Genomic DNA, 15,000 nt, shown 5'->3' with positions numbered 1-15,000 from the left:
AGAGTTACTAACATGGCTGCTGGCAAGAAGGTCTCCCTTCACAATGAAAAGCAGATTGTATACTGCGTGTGTTAAAACTGTGTTTCTGCATGGTAGTGAGACATGGGGCGTGAATACAGAGTATTTGAGAAGATTGGAATGAAATAAAGCTAGCATGCTCCAGTGGAAGTGCAATATTAGTGTGCATGAATGTCAGAGTACAAAAGGAGCTTAGAGAAAAACTGGTTATAAGAGAAATCAGATGTACTATACAAAAAAGGAGTCCGCTCTATTAGAGGTATGTGATATGTGTGGAGTATGACCACTGCATACAAAATCGTTGAGTATTCCAATTTAGTGGAACCTGTGGAAGAGGGAGATCAAGGAAGACTGAGGATGAAGTGGTGAAGGCTGATCTGAAGATGCTACATCTATTGAAGGAAATTATAAAAGGACCCTGCTGACTGGCAATATTCAATGCTGCAGAAGACTCATCTACCCATGGGAAAATGCACCCTAACTCAAGGGTAGGGATTAAGGTGCTGTAACATAATTTTTTGTAGGTGTATAAGGGGGTGCTGAAAAGTTCCTAGCCTTGAGTGAAAGAAAATACAGGAGGATCAGTTATGATTTTATTCAACATATTCCTTTCTCAGATCGATACATTTATTGCAATGGTCCTTCAGTTTTTCTAAGCCCTGTAAAAGAACTGCGCATTTTCTGATTTTCATTCAAATCATGTGGGACACATCTGTCAAGCTTTCTTGATTTTCTGATCACATGCAAATGGTTGCAGGCAGTTTCCTGGCTACCTTGAAGTTATTTTGCCAGTTCTCGAGTGGTTTTACATGGATCTTACTCAATGATGGTCTTTAATTGACCATCATCGATGACAGACTGTTGTCTACTATGCTCATGATCTTCAGGGCTCAGGTCTCCACTGCAAAATCATTTAAACCATTTTCGAGCTGACCACTCACTGGTCATTTCCTGACCAAATGTTTCATTGATATCATGAGCAGTTTCAATTACTTTGCATCTTTTTTTGAAGTTGAACAGCAAAATTGCTCGAATATTGTGCTTTGACAGTTCCATTCCAGATGATTGTAACAATGGTGAAGAAAGTATCAGTGTTACTTTATTTATGCATTTGGGCAAGCTTCTGTCTGCATTATCAGAAACCTTCAAAATATGTTTAAAATAATTCAAAACTCTTCAAAAATCTGATACAAATTTTTCATGGTTCAAAATGTTGCATACATTTTACTCAACTTCATATATATATATATATATATATATATATATATATATATATATATATATATATACACACACACATACACACACACACACATAGATATATCTATGAATATAAAATATACATATATATGTGTGTGTGTATTAAGGAATATATATCTGTGTACATCTTAGCTGATAATTCTATATTTGTCTACTTATTTTTTCGCAGTATGCTTATATTGAGAAAACTTGTGAGTCACCAGCATGACACTTTGGTTTTGAACAGTTAAATAAAGTATTCTATGTTTTGGTACATGAAAATGCTCACGAATTCATTATGCTACATGTGTTTTGCTACATTTCCCTGTATTGGGCAGGTGCTGACCAATCACAGCAACTTGCCATTTGTTCTGTCTTTGTGAAGGTCCACTTGCTTCTGTAGAGAATAAAGAATAGTTTTTTTTTTATCCCTGACTTCCTTAGTCTATCTCTTCTGCATGATGCTCCCATTTACCACTTGTGTACCTAACTATTATTCCATTCCACACAGCTCTACCAGCACAATCCCCTGTCTTGTATAATACATCCGAATCTTCTTCAACCTTGCCTTTTCTCAGTTCTTTTGTGCTCCATCATCCACACTGACAGTACACATCAAGCTGAGCTTGCTTCAATTATTTCCAGCTTTCACTCGGTTTTCTGCTTTCAATACCCATGTTTTGATACCATGCAACACTGCACTTTGCACACATACAGAGGAAGACATGGAAAGAAATGGTGAAAGCTGATCTCAGCTGGCTGAAATTTACAAAGGAGATGACAGAGCACCACACCGCGTAGTAAGAAGCTGAGCTGGAGAAGATCCAATCTGCTCATGCAAGCATGGTAAAATGGACATAAAAATGATGATGATGATGATGTTGTACACCACACGCACACACACACACACACACACACACACACACACACACACACACACACAGACACACACACACACACACACACAGACACACACACACACACACACACACACACACTGTAAAATACACTGACAATCGCTGTTGTAAGCTAGAATGTTTGGTAAGTAAAATCAATAAGCATAAAATAAAGGAACACCTTTCATGTCTTATCAGTATTGAACAAACAATAGATGTGAAAGAACTCTACCTGATTCTATACAACTTTCTCCTTCACAAATGATGACAAGAGCTACAAATAAGTTTACTTATACGCATCACTAACCTTCACCAGTTTCTCTTGCTGCTTTGAAGAAATACTTAACAATGGTAGATAATGTGTTGAGTTTCTTCCTTGGCTCTTTCATATTTCATCTTACACTATTTATCCCTTTCTCTCTTTCTACACACACACACATACTGTGTCTTGGAAATCAATACATACCTCTGGCTGATCATGTAGCAGGTGCAAAATAGCTTTTAAAACTGCTCTGGAAATGCATTTGCAGACAAATATCCCTATTTAGTTACTAATTCAATGAGGAGTCTGATTTGTCTGAAATAGATTTAATAAAAATTACTGATCTTAATGGTCATATTAATAGATTCTCAGAAATCTGGTGATACCACTCTCTTCTTTTTTCTCTTCCATTTTGTTCTGTTCCTTCCTTATGTTCAGTGAGGGTCTGATTAAATCTGCTCTCTTTCTTTTATTCAGCAGGATAATATGACAAATGACTTCCTCTCTTGTACCAATTGTCCTCTCTTTAATTTGTGCCAATATTTGGTTCACCAAGTTCAGGTTGGCATCTAACAATCTCACCGTCACACCAAGCCTCTCTTTGCTCTCTATTTTCACACTTATTGCCTCAACCTCAGGCTATTTCATATTTTCTAGTGAGTGACAGATACCTTGCAGCATTTAGTTATAGCTCCTTACATTCTCAGTTCAAATCTCATTGAGGCCAGTAAAATAAATACTAGTCATTTATTAAGATTAATCTAATTGATATTATTTTCCAAATATTTGTCCGTGAATCTATTTCAGAAACTCTTAATGTGACAAAAGAGCAGTGCTTTGTGTTGTGCCAATTTTATGACAATTGCCACTGCAGTTAGCTTTCAATTTCCCAGTACACATAACTGTATAACTCATTATTTTTATTCTACATGTGTCTCAACATTCTTGTTTAGATTGGACAGGTTTTCTCCAGCAAAGTGCTTGCCACTTGTGGTTCTTCATTATACCTTTCATGATATCAGCCTTCATATTCTTCCCATATTTTCCTTGATGTCCCTACTTCATCCCCTATTTGCATCACATGTCTATACCAAAGCAGTCTTCTCTCTTGCATATTGCATCTGATTCCTCTTAAATGCAATAATTTCTTCAGCTTATATGGGGCTCTCTCATTCATTCATAAACCTTTTTGCAGAGCATTCTTGCTTTCTTTCCAGCATTCACACATCCATATTTCTTTACAATGCAACATCACACTTTGTACATAAGCATTACAAAATTTGTTCTTCTCTTAGACCGGTGGTTCTTAACCAGGGTACTCAGTGTCCATGCAGGCCAAATAATAAATTAAGGATCCACAATAGAATATTAAGGGTCCATGAAAAAATTTTAATTTAGATGTATTTATTGCAAGAAACAGCTAGGTTCGAATATTTGCTATTACCACCGAGATCTGTATCCGCGGTCGGCTTCACCCGGGCTGAACATTTTACATAGTTCAGCTTACAAAAGTTAAGCAAAATAGGAATTTTGAAAGAAGTATCTATAAAACTAGCTTTTAAACATTTGAACGACTAGGGAGGTCCACCAGAATAAAATCATAATCAAAGGGGTACATAGATAACAAACAGCTGAGAACCACTGACTTAAACAAAAAAAAGAAGTCTTTTTGGAGCCAGCAGAGATATTTACTTTTGAACATTTTCCACCCTGTTCTCACTCTTATTACTACGATTGTGGGGCACATTCCTCCATCACCAATTAGGTCACCTATATAATGGAAGCTTTTGCTGATCTGGAAAGATTTCTGAGCATTTGAAAGAATTTAACAATGATACCCCATAGGAGAACAGTACATTGTTTCATCTACTATATTACACATAACTACTTTACTCTACCTACAGGACTGTGGTTTTGTGTCTAATACTCTGCACTGTCCTATCTATAGTATATTTCAATACAGTTTACTCTTCCAATGTTTACACAATATATTTATTTAATACAATTAATCACTCAACTTTGACAGATTATTTACCATTGAGAGAATATTTTCTCTTTCTGCCGCTTTCTGTCTGTTTGCTTTTCTGTCTGACTCTCTCCCATTCTGTCTGTCTTTTTGTTTCTTGTTTGTCAATTTCAACTTATCCCTTTCTTTAAATTTTAATCTCTCTTTTTCTCCCTCTCTCTCTTTCTCTTCACCTCTTCATCTTTCTCTCTCACCTTTCCTTACTTCCCCCCTCTCTACTAAATTAATCCCAATAGTTAACTGGTACTTCATTTTATCTCCTTCACACAGTGATGAAATTCAAAGTTTACTTATAATGTTAAGGGACACTATTAAATACAAGCTATCTTGGTGATATAATGTAAAACAGATATACTTGTTATAATGATATACCAATATACCATTAGACTGGTATACCGTTTTATATAGATAATATACTGTTCCTACCTTGTATGTTATCATAACCATCACTTTCCTTACTACTTAAACTACAACCACCACACTCTTTTTTTTCTCTCTCTGACACCACTGATATTGCCACCACTCTATTATATATCATTTCACTACATTACAGTCAGTATATCCTGTTTTCAACATTCAACCTTCCACACTATTTCATAGCGATGTTGTTGTTATTGTTTTTGATATTGTCATAATTTTGTTATTGTGCCCATTGTCATTGTTTTCGCTATTGTCTTTGGTATTTTACTTTTTATTAGTTTATTACTGCTATTGTGTTTAATATTGTTTTTGTTAATATTATTACCATTTATGTTGTTTGCATCAGTCGATGTCATCATCACCATATTGTTGTTGGTATTATTATGCTTGTTTTTAAAAATCGAGTTTTTTTCTCCTGTACAGACCTCAAATTGTTTTTTCTCGGTTGAAGAAGATTTTTTTTTTTCGTATTGTGTCACACTTGTATATTTGAATAGAGAGATGTACACACACATATATATATATATATATATATATATATAAATGCACCCCCAACACACATATTTATAAAATAATGATGGTAGCTAGACACAATATAAAACCAAAAAGGAAAAAAAATGAATACACCTATATATATATATATATATATATATATATATATATATATATATATATATATATATGTAGGTGTATTCATTTTTTCTTGTCTGTCATTTATAAATTTGAGAATTGGTTCTGAGCTGGAAATAACTTTAGAAAGATAGGTTTAGTTGTTTTCATTGTCAATTAAAATTTATCTTAGAACAAAAATAGTGGAATGCCTTGTAGACAATACTGTTTAGCCCCTTGGTTGCCTCTCATAGATCAGGGCTAAAATTAAAGATGTCCCAGCCAATGGCTATTTGTCTTCTTGTATATCCTTGCTTATAGTTGTTTTCTTATATTATGAACTGATATCGTTTGATTGCCATTATCTTCATTAGTGGATCCTTTCATGACTTTATAACCAATTCTTGATGGTCACAAACAGGATGTATAAATCTTCGTCTGGAACAACCAGCTGTAACTCTGCATATACAGTTCTTTGTTGCTTCCTTTGGTAGTACTGAGTGGGTTTCTTCACCTTATATTTAATCATCTTCTAACAGGGACATTACCAAAGTAAATGGTGGCTACCAGTGTCTTTCAACTCTTGAAGATAAGATATTGCACTTGTTCAAACTGGTCTTTGAATAGAATCTTTGGTGCTCTGACTATAGTGGATTCTACCAATGAGATGTGAGTTAAAATGTACTTCATATATCTGACACATCTCAGTCAATTCTTGTACAGGGTTGACTCACTGGTACTGATGCTTGTTCAACTAGGGTTTTCTCTGTGCTGCTACTTTGTGCAGTGTGTAGTTGTTGGAAATGAGGCTGCTTCATTATCGGAATTAGGTGGGCATGACTAATAGTTGCTGCTATTCTGAGAAAATGAGGAGAAAAGAAGCTGGTACCTTGTTTATGTGTTATATATCGAATCATTAGTATGCTGAATATAATCACACTCACTCAAGATCTTGACTGTGATATTTCCCTGTCCAAGATTTTTTACCAAGTTGATGATGATGGTTTGTCAAGGTCTTGGAGTATGAACATTTCACAAAATTCTCCCAAGACTGCTGGATCTAGTGATTAAAAACTGGTTGAAGTGTTCTCTTGCACTCTGCTATTGACAAATGGTCTTTCAGTTGAGATGCCCCATCTGATGACTCGACTGGTGCTGTATATCATTTCCTGGGACCACAAGTCTTTATTGCATCATAGAAATTATCTGGCAGTGGTGGTGGTGGAAGTGCTAAATCTGCATTTCTGTGTATTTTTCACATTCTCAGCAGCAAGCATTCACTAGTGGCTGCATGTGTAGACAAATTTAGCCTTTACTGATATAAAATAAAAGTGATTAACAAATCAATATACATCTGGATAAGATGCCTTTTTGAGACAAATACTGTGGTCATGTGGATTTCTACACTATATCTATGTTAAATAACATATACAAAATGCCCCCCCCCCTGCCACACACACACATATTCTTATAGTTTCCTGTTTTCACCTTACTAAAGCTTGGTTACATTTTTGAGACAAAATTACAAGGTTAGCAAAAGCTATTCTCAAAAACACAATTAGAACTATTCTTCAACGTAATTTGTCAATATTCTTAAGAAACAGTTACATATCATCATTCTAGTTGAACCATTTACAAATTGTATGGTGATCACATTCTTTAACTGCCTAGGCAACATAATTCCTTCATTTTCCGTCTTGCTTCAGTGTAACATTACAATCATTAAGGCATGTTGATTATTAAAATATTATTGTCATTGTTGTCATTGAAAATGCAGTCAGGTTTATTATATTCTCATGCTTCTCTATATAGTTGTGATCCATAATATAGTCATTTTCTAACACAAGTGGAGATTTATATGGCTATCACAGAATGGTTTCATGGAGAAATTCAATGGTGACAAAATGTATACAGAAACAGATTTGTTATATTGTGTCTCCAAATATATTTGATTAGAAATTGGTGGGAAGGCCATCTTGGTAAAATATGATATATTGTATCATAGAGTACACCAGCTTGAGAAGAGCATTTGTCATTTATGTTATAGGAATTACAAGTACTCTTCACAATTTATATATATGGCCACAGTCAAATGACTAAAACAAGTAAAGGTACATCGGACAAACGGGGCGCCGCCTGGCCGACCGATTCGCGCAACACCTCCGAGACATCAACGTTGGCAATGACACCCCGGTGTCACGCCACTTCCGTTCTGCCGGTCACTCCTTGCAGCAACACCTGTCCGTGTTTGGATTGTCCATGCACAGGGGCCATCCGGACTCCCGTTTGCGCCGTGAACAGGGATTAATCTTCTCTCTTCGCTCCTTTGCGCCACATGGGCTCAACTCCCCTCCCCTCTTCATCTAACCCCCCGCCTCTCCCCCCTCCCTCCTACCACCCATCTCCCCCCCTCCCCCCTCCTGCTCCGACTCCTACTTCTCTGTATGTCTCTTCACCTCTCTTCACTCCTACTTCTCTTCACTCCTACTTCTCTTCCTACTTCTTTTCACTCCTACTTCTCTTCACTCCTACTTCTCTTCCTACTTCTCTTCACTCCCACTTCTCTTCACCCCTACTCTTTCTCTCCTCTCTCTTACTCTCTTCTCTCCCCTCTCTCCCCTCTCTCACTCTTACTCTCTACACTCTTACTCTCTTACTCTCTCACCCTTACTCTCTTACTCTTACTCTCTCTCACTCTCTTCTCTCTTTCCCTCTCTCTCACTCTCCTCTCTCACTCTCTTTCTCTTCCTCTCTTTCTCCCCCTCCCATACCCACCTTCGCCCTCTCTTACATCCACCTTCCCCTTCCTCCTTCATCGTCAATCCCCCCTCATAAGCTCATCCCACCACACCCCAACACACTCCTACTCTACCTTCCCACTCCACCCCATCCAATTCCTTACACCCACCACCCACCCCTACCCACATACCCCACCCACCCCTACCCACATACCCCTACCTCTACCCCACCCTCAGCCTAACCCACACTCCACTCATGCCTTCCCCACCTCCCAACACCCTCACATCACACCATGCACACACTACAACTGACCAACTCCTTGCTCCCCTCCCCATTTTCACACATACATATGTCAAGATCACTAGCATTCTATCTCTCACACACACAGCCCTTTGTTCTTCGATCACCATTCTTTCTCCCCCTTTGTTATCTCCCCCTTTTCTTAGCTCTCCTGTGTAAAATTTCTAACTTCCGGTCAGCCATTACTATGATTGACCGTTGACTGAACACTATTCAAATTTTTTTCTCCGTGTTTTTCTCCTTGTCTCCGTATTCTTTCTGTTGAAGAGCGTAGCTCAAAACGTTAAAGACTGTCCGTATTCCCGAACATCATACTAATACATCCTTTTGTTGTTTACACCACCTGTCCTCGTCTGTTGTTGTTTTTTCGTATATTCTCCCATATATATATATATATATATATATATATATATATATATACATATATATATATATTTATAAAAAAGAAGTTTGAAAACGCCACTATATAAGATAAATTTTAATTTTCTCAGAGATATTTTACATGTTTCGGTTTTTCTTGAAAAAAACGAACCTTATCAAAAATACATATTTTAAAAAGTGTAATAAAAGAAAAGTTCATAGTTTTTTCTCATTAATGTCAACAAAATCCACGTGGAAGCGTTTTATGTGTGGGAACGTAATAGCTGTCTTGTGCGTTGACTAGAATCGTTGGCTATAATAGTAGTAGTAGTAGTAGTAGTAGTAGTAGTGACTGTGTCAGTCGTGGTGACTAGCGGGAGTCTGTGTCAGGAGTCCATGTTGGTAGTGGTGAGTAGCGACTCCCACTACTCACCACTACTGACATGGTCACTATTACTACTACTACTACTACAGCCGACTTGAACCTAAGCTGGCTGAGATGCTTGCTTCTGTATGGCAAACATAGTTGCTTCTGCTGCACTCTCCAGACTGAATTTGTTCATCTATACTAGAGTCTGTTTTCACTGATATGTGGTGATGAGTTCATGGAGGTACTAAGCATGGAAGTACATACATTTACAGTTGTTATTGGTACATCTGGCTAAGTTCTAATGGAGAGAGTTAAATAGTTAGTGGAACTATTAATTGTAATCTACAAATGCAATGTTTCATATATACAGTCCTCCAATTTGTGGAGCTTTACAGTGCATATTCTGTGTTCAACTTGTGATGATGCAGTTTTGTGTTCTTTTCTGTTGTTTTGGAGTGAATATGGGCGTATCAATCGATGTGATCTGTATACACCCTGTCATGATGGATGGTTGTATTTAATATTCTCAAGAAGGGAAATGATATTTGTATATTTATGTGTCTGTGTCTTTTAGTTCTCTTCTTTGGAGCCATGGTTCTACGTAATTGATCTAAGATTATTGCCGTTGTATCTGTGTATTTTTATCTCTGCTGTATTTTGTTTTAGAACTTAGCTGTTTGAAATCTGACCCATTTTCTCTGGGAAACTTTTGGCTGGCATTAATGATTGATTCACTACTGTTCAGAATATTAGCGATCCCAGTGTTTTGTTGCGGCATTCCTTATGAGTTGCTAAGGTTGTGGGTAACAGAGATAACTTTATTCTTCAGTTGATTCAGTACCAACTTCTCTTTGTAGCATATATATATAGTCACAGTGATTTTATGGGATGGGTTACAACATCAATCAGAAGACTAGTCTTTTCAATATGATGCTTCATAATGAGATCAGGTCAGTTTGCCTATATTTCCTGATCAGTCTGAACACTGAAATTCCAAAGGATATTAACATTGGTATTCGGGGAAACTTGTGGTGGCTTGTGTTCCCACCAATCGTCTTTCTGAGAGAGATTGTATGCGCTTCATATTGACCATTGTATGTACTGAGCTACCATTTCATGCCTTTGTAAATATTCTGTTGGTGCCAGCCTGCTGCATCCAGAGTTTATGTAATTAATTGTCCCTGGGTGCTCTCCCCATTGTTGCTGTTGCTCCACTGGGGCCAGTTTTACCTTTCATTCTTTTGGGGTCAGTAACAAAATACCAGTGGACCACTGTGGTTGATGTAATCGACTTGCTCCGTCCCACCAAAATTTCAGGCTTTGTGTCTATTGTAGTAAGAAGTATTATTATTATTATTGAGTGAGAGAGCAGCACCTGCCATCATGACTACATGTCTGATAAGGGTACACGAGTCAGATGCATCACAACCATATATGTATGACATGGTGATCTCATATCAAGATTGATAGCACATGACCTTGCAGGTGGGGCCCAGTTAGAATTTTCTTCAGGTCAAGTAGCCCATCCTGCTCAAAAGACCCTGAATAAGGGTTGTTTAAGGATGTTGAATGAAACACCCACTACTTCTAGTAATCAGAGATGCACATATTATCAGCCACTAAGGGACACGCTCAACTGGTTAAGGTCAAACAACTGACAAGCAAATCCGTGGTATTGAGCAGAATATGTGCCCATCTTTTATACCAAGACAATTATTATTTTTATTATTATTATCATCATCATCATCATCATTTATTATTATTATTATTATTATCATCATCATCATCATCATTTATTATTATTATTATTATTATTATCTGTCTCAAAATGGTAGACAGATAAATAGACTGATAGATATAGACAGATAAACCATACTATATACTCTGCCATTTGCATTGTGTTATCCAAGAAATATAACATTCCTATTGTTATAACCATATACAGAGATTGTTTAATAGATAGACTGTTAACTATATATACATAGAAAAAGAGATCATTTGATAAATAGATAACACACAGCTAGACACATTGTAAAAACTTATTAAAAATCAATGAAAAGTGAAATTTATAAATAAATATGATATAATTGTTTCTCTTTTATCAATTTTCAGTGAAAATCATGACGTGGTGTTATCTTTTGAGGTTTTAGTGATGACTATGGAAGATCACCTGGTATATATTATCACACATTTGTCCACAAGCACATACACAATTTGATATTGCTAACCAATAGTACAGCTACTCTCAAGCATATAAATTTAAGCTGTCATCTCATCTCATCTCTCTCTCTATCTATCTCTCTCTCTGTCTCTCTCTCTCTCTCTCTCTGTCTCTCTCTCTCTCTCACACACACATACACACACACACACACACACACACACATTGAGTTGGGGATTGTTAATCAATACAGAAACTGTTGTTTAATTTATAAATCTAGTCAATATTTAAGCTGCTTTGTAATAATACACAAGCAATATTTCAGCTGCTCTCTAATATATAAACTTAATCTTACTTGAGTTGTGCTTTAATATATAAACTTGACCAATATTTGAGCACCTGTGTAGTATATAGACAAACGCAATTAACTGGCTACACAAAAACATACATGCACAGCTGAGCACTGAAGAAATGCTTGAGTTACTAGTCTGGTCTATAAAATGAACCAATATTTGAGCTACTATGTAAAATGTATGAGATAAATATATATAAAATATATATATATACATCCATAAGTATATGTGTATTTCTAAGTGTATGTATTTATGTTTGATTTATATATTTGTGTGTGTGTATGTCATATTTATAAATGTATGTATGTGTGTGTGTCTGTCTCTTTGTCACTAGCTCAAAATAAACATATCTGTCAGTATAAAATTATGCTGGAGGAAGATATGAATCTACCATTATCAATAGTCTTATAGTGATGATTACAATAATGATCATGTGATGATGAAGGTAATGTGCTGACTTTTGATGATAATAGTATGATGATGGATTATTCAAATTTTTGAATGTGATGTATAAAAATACCTTATCTGGGAAAAAAAATTGTATTTCCTTTTTGATTATTTATTTAGATATCTAATTATGTGTGTGTGTGTGTGTGTGTGTGAAGGCACATGGTGTTGTGGTTTGGGTGTCTGACTGAAGATTATAAAGGTTGTGGCCCATTACTGTCACATTTTGAATGACTGATTCATAGGTAGGAGTGCCAAATGAATGTGTCTACTCATTGCATCTTTGCCAACTGAAACTGAGAAATCACTCTACAGTTTTACTTAAAGTTCCAGGCTTGTGAAAGATAAGGTACTTGTGGAGCAGAGATTAAAGTAAGTACTTGTTTATTACTGGTTGTCATATTGAGCTTTATGGGATAATTACCTGATTGAATGTGGAGGCGCAATGGCCCATTGTTTAGGGCAGTGGACTCGCAGTTGTAGGATCGCTGTTTCGATTCCCCACAACTTTTTCTCACTCTTTCTTCCTGTTTCTGTTGTACCTGTATTTCAAAGGGTCAGCTTTGTCACACTGTGTCACGCTGAATATCCCTGAGAACTACGTTAAGGGTACACGTGTGTGTGGAGTGCTCAGCCACTTGCACGTTAATTTCACGAGCAGGCTGTTCCGTTGATCGGATCAACTGGAACCCTCGTCGTAACCGACGGAGTTCCAACCTGAGTGAATATGAACTCAAGTTACTTGGTCTTTACTCGAATTATTTTGTAACAGGAAATAGTTATTTAAATAAGCTCAATTAGGTATTCAATAAAGTAACATCAACATATTAATGAGGTAGTTGATTAATTAAATATCATCAACATTTTAATGAAGCAATTAAATAGTACCAGGTGGATATTTAGTTAAGTAATATCAACAAATGACTTATTTAATTAAATAACATCTGTTTAGTATTTAATAAATTTAATATCACATATTAATGAGGATAATTAAGTAATATCGACTTCTTAATGAGTTATTTAATCAAATATTAATTATGTTTTGTTAATTAAATAACATCAATCCATTGAGTTACATAATTAAATAACAGCAACATATTAATGATAATAATTAGTATTTGTGTGTTAATGGTACTTATTTTACAGCTCTGGAAGAGGGAAAACCAGATTTATCCTTTGATGGAATTTAACTGAATTGATGGAAATTAAATGAGACAGTCTAATGAATGATTAATCATGTTGGTGGTGGCAGTAGTGTGGTGGTGTTAGTTTGATAAAATGATATAGTTCCACACAGCTTAGTTAGAAAGAGTGGTAATGTCAATCAGTTTATAGCAGTATATGACTGGAATTTGTATTGACTCCAAAAGTACTTCTTTGGTGTGATTTGAAGACAGAATATGAGAAGATATAAATAAGCACTTTTGTTCCCTCCAAAAGCCAGAAGGAGCAAGGTCTGGACTGTAGGGAGGATGAGGGATAATTTTGATGTTCATCTTTGTCAAGTAGTTGGTTACCAGGATGAAATTGTGGAGTGGTGCATTTTTCTGGTGCAGGTGCTCAAGACTTTTGCAATGAAATTTCTTCTTGAACATCCTCAAAACCTCCACAAAGTACTCTTTGTTGACATTCTGGCCAGAGGGAACCCAGTGGATGTAGTTGATCCCCTTGCTGTCAAAACAGGGGATCATCATGAGCTTTCTGGTGGATATACTTTGCTCTTGTACCAGTAAAAAACAGATGCTCAGCTTGTACAAGTATGGAGCGTTTCATAAGTTTCTATAGCATTTTTGCATAGTTTAACTCAAAAACTTTATTGCAAAGCAAGTTTCCAAATTGCTTTCTCTTCCCCCCCTTTATTCTGCAAACAAGTCAGCTGTGATAAGCAGTGTGAGCAGGATGTGTTCAAAGAGTTGTTACAGCGGTCTCCTTCAGTCTGGAATAACAGAAGTTGGCTGGTCAGTTTATTAAATGTATAATAGTGATATACTAAAATTCCAGTAATCTAGGATTGTTATAACTGCCTCTCCTAAAAACGTCTCAAAACATATGGTATATATATATATGTTTACTTCTTCAATATGGACAACCTGACAGAAATATATAATTATTACATGTAAATATATTAATTTGATCTTTCAAGAATTCATTCTTTAATCTCCAAACTGTTATTAGCAGATAACTGTTAAACATGGAGCATTCAGAGCAACATAAACTGCTGTTGTTGTTGCTATTGTTGCTGTTGTTACTCACCATTCTGGACACTGCTGACAGTACTGTCATGGCTCCACAGTGACCTATGTCTGCACATGCAAGTGTGCACCATACTGCACATATAAAGGCATATGCATATGAAATCTTAGTTTGATAGTCTGTTACTGTCTTTCTCATACTCATTGGAATGAGAACCTCAACCAATGATAGGTAATCCACGTTTGAATTTTAAAAAAATAATGCATTTTCTTGTAGCATTACAAGGACAAGTAAACTTCAGTTCTACCTGACAAAAAGAAATGTTATTATTTTAGTTAACCTCTACTATTTAGATCTCAGAACAAATAACATTTTGTGTAGTATATTAGCATATGGAAGTGGGCGGTGGTGAAGTGGGATAATCAGAATATTCATCTTTCACAATTCCTCCTTTTGGGGGTACATTGTAAGGCAAGCAAGAAATAATATTTAAGGAAGTAGAATTGCTTTTGGTATCGTTAAGTGGTAAATATAGGGAAAAAAAAAAAAATTCCAGAAGCATTGCTAGTTATGGTAGTAGTACTAGTGGTGGTAGTGGTAGTAGTACTAG

The 15,000-nt window shown here is 36.1% G+C and overlaps 1 protein-coding gene across 9 annotated transcripts in view; it reads left to right on the top strand.

The window, feature by feature from the left end:
* The window catches only part of LOC106870949 (uncharacterized), a 99,199-nt gene that overhangs the window by 17,777 nt on the left and 66,422 nt on the right, over window positions 1-15,000 (top strand). Inside the window, exon 2 of one of the 9 annotated variants that reach the window (XM_052972175.2) lies at window positions 11,352-11,412. The exons of 7 other annotated variants lie outside the window; for them this stretch is intronic. The gene's annotated coding sequence lies outside the window, so the exon portion shown is untranslated. Of the gene's footprint in view, window positions 1-11,351; window positions 11,413-12,444; window positions 12,570-15,000 lie in introns of those variants that run through there. One more of the 9 variants, XM_014917193.3, reaches the window with a different exon arrangement.

This window comes from Octopus bimaculoides, chromosome 12, assembly GCF_046866305.1.
Source record: "Octopus bimaculoides isolate indiv1 chromosome 12, ASM4686630v1, whole genome shotgun sequence".
Lineage (NCBI taxonomy): Eukaryota > Metazoa > Mollusca > Cephalopoda > Octopoda > Octopodidae > Octopus > Octopus bimaculoides.
The sequence above is the reverse complement of the archived record's forward strand: the minus strand, read 5'-3'. Positions and strand labels throughout refer to the sequence as shown.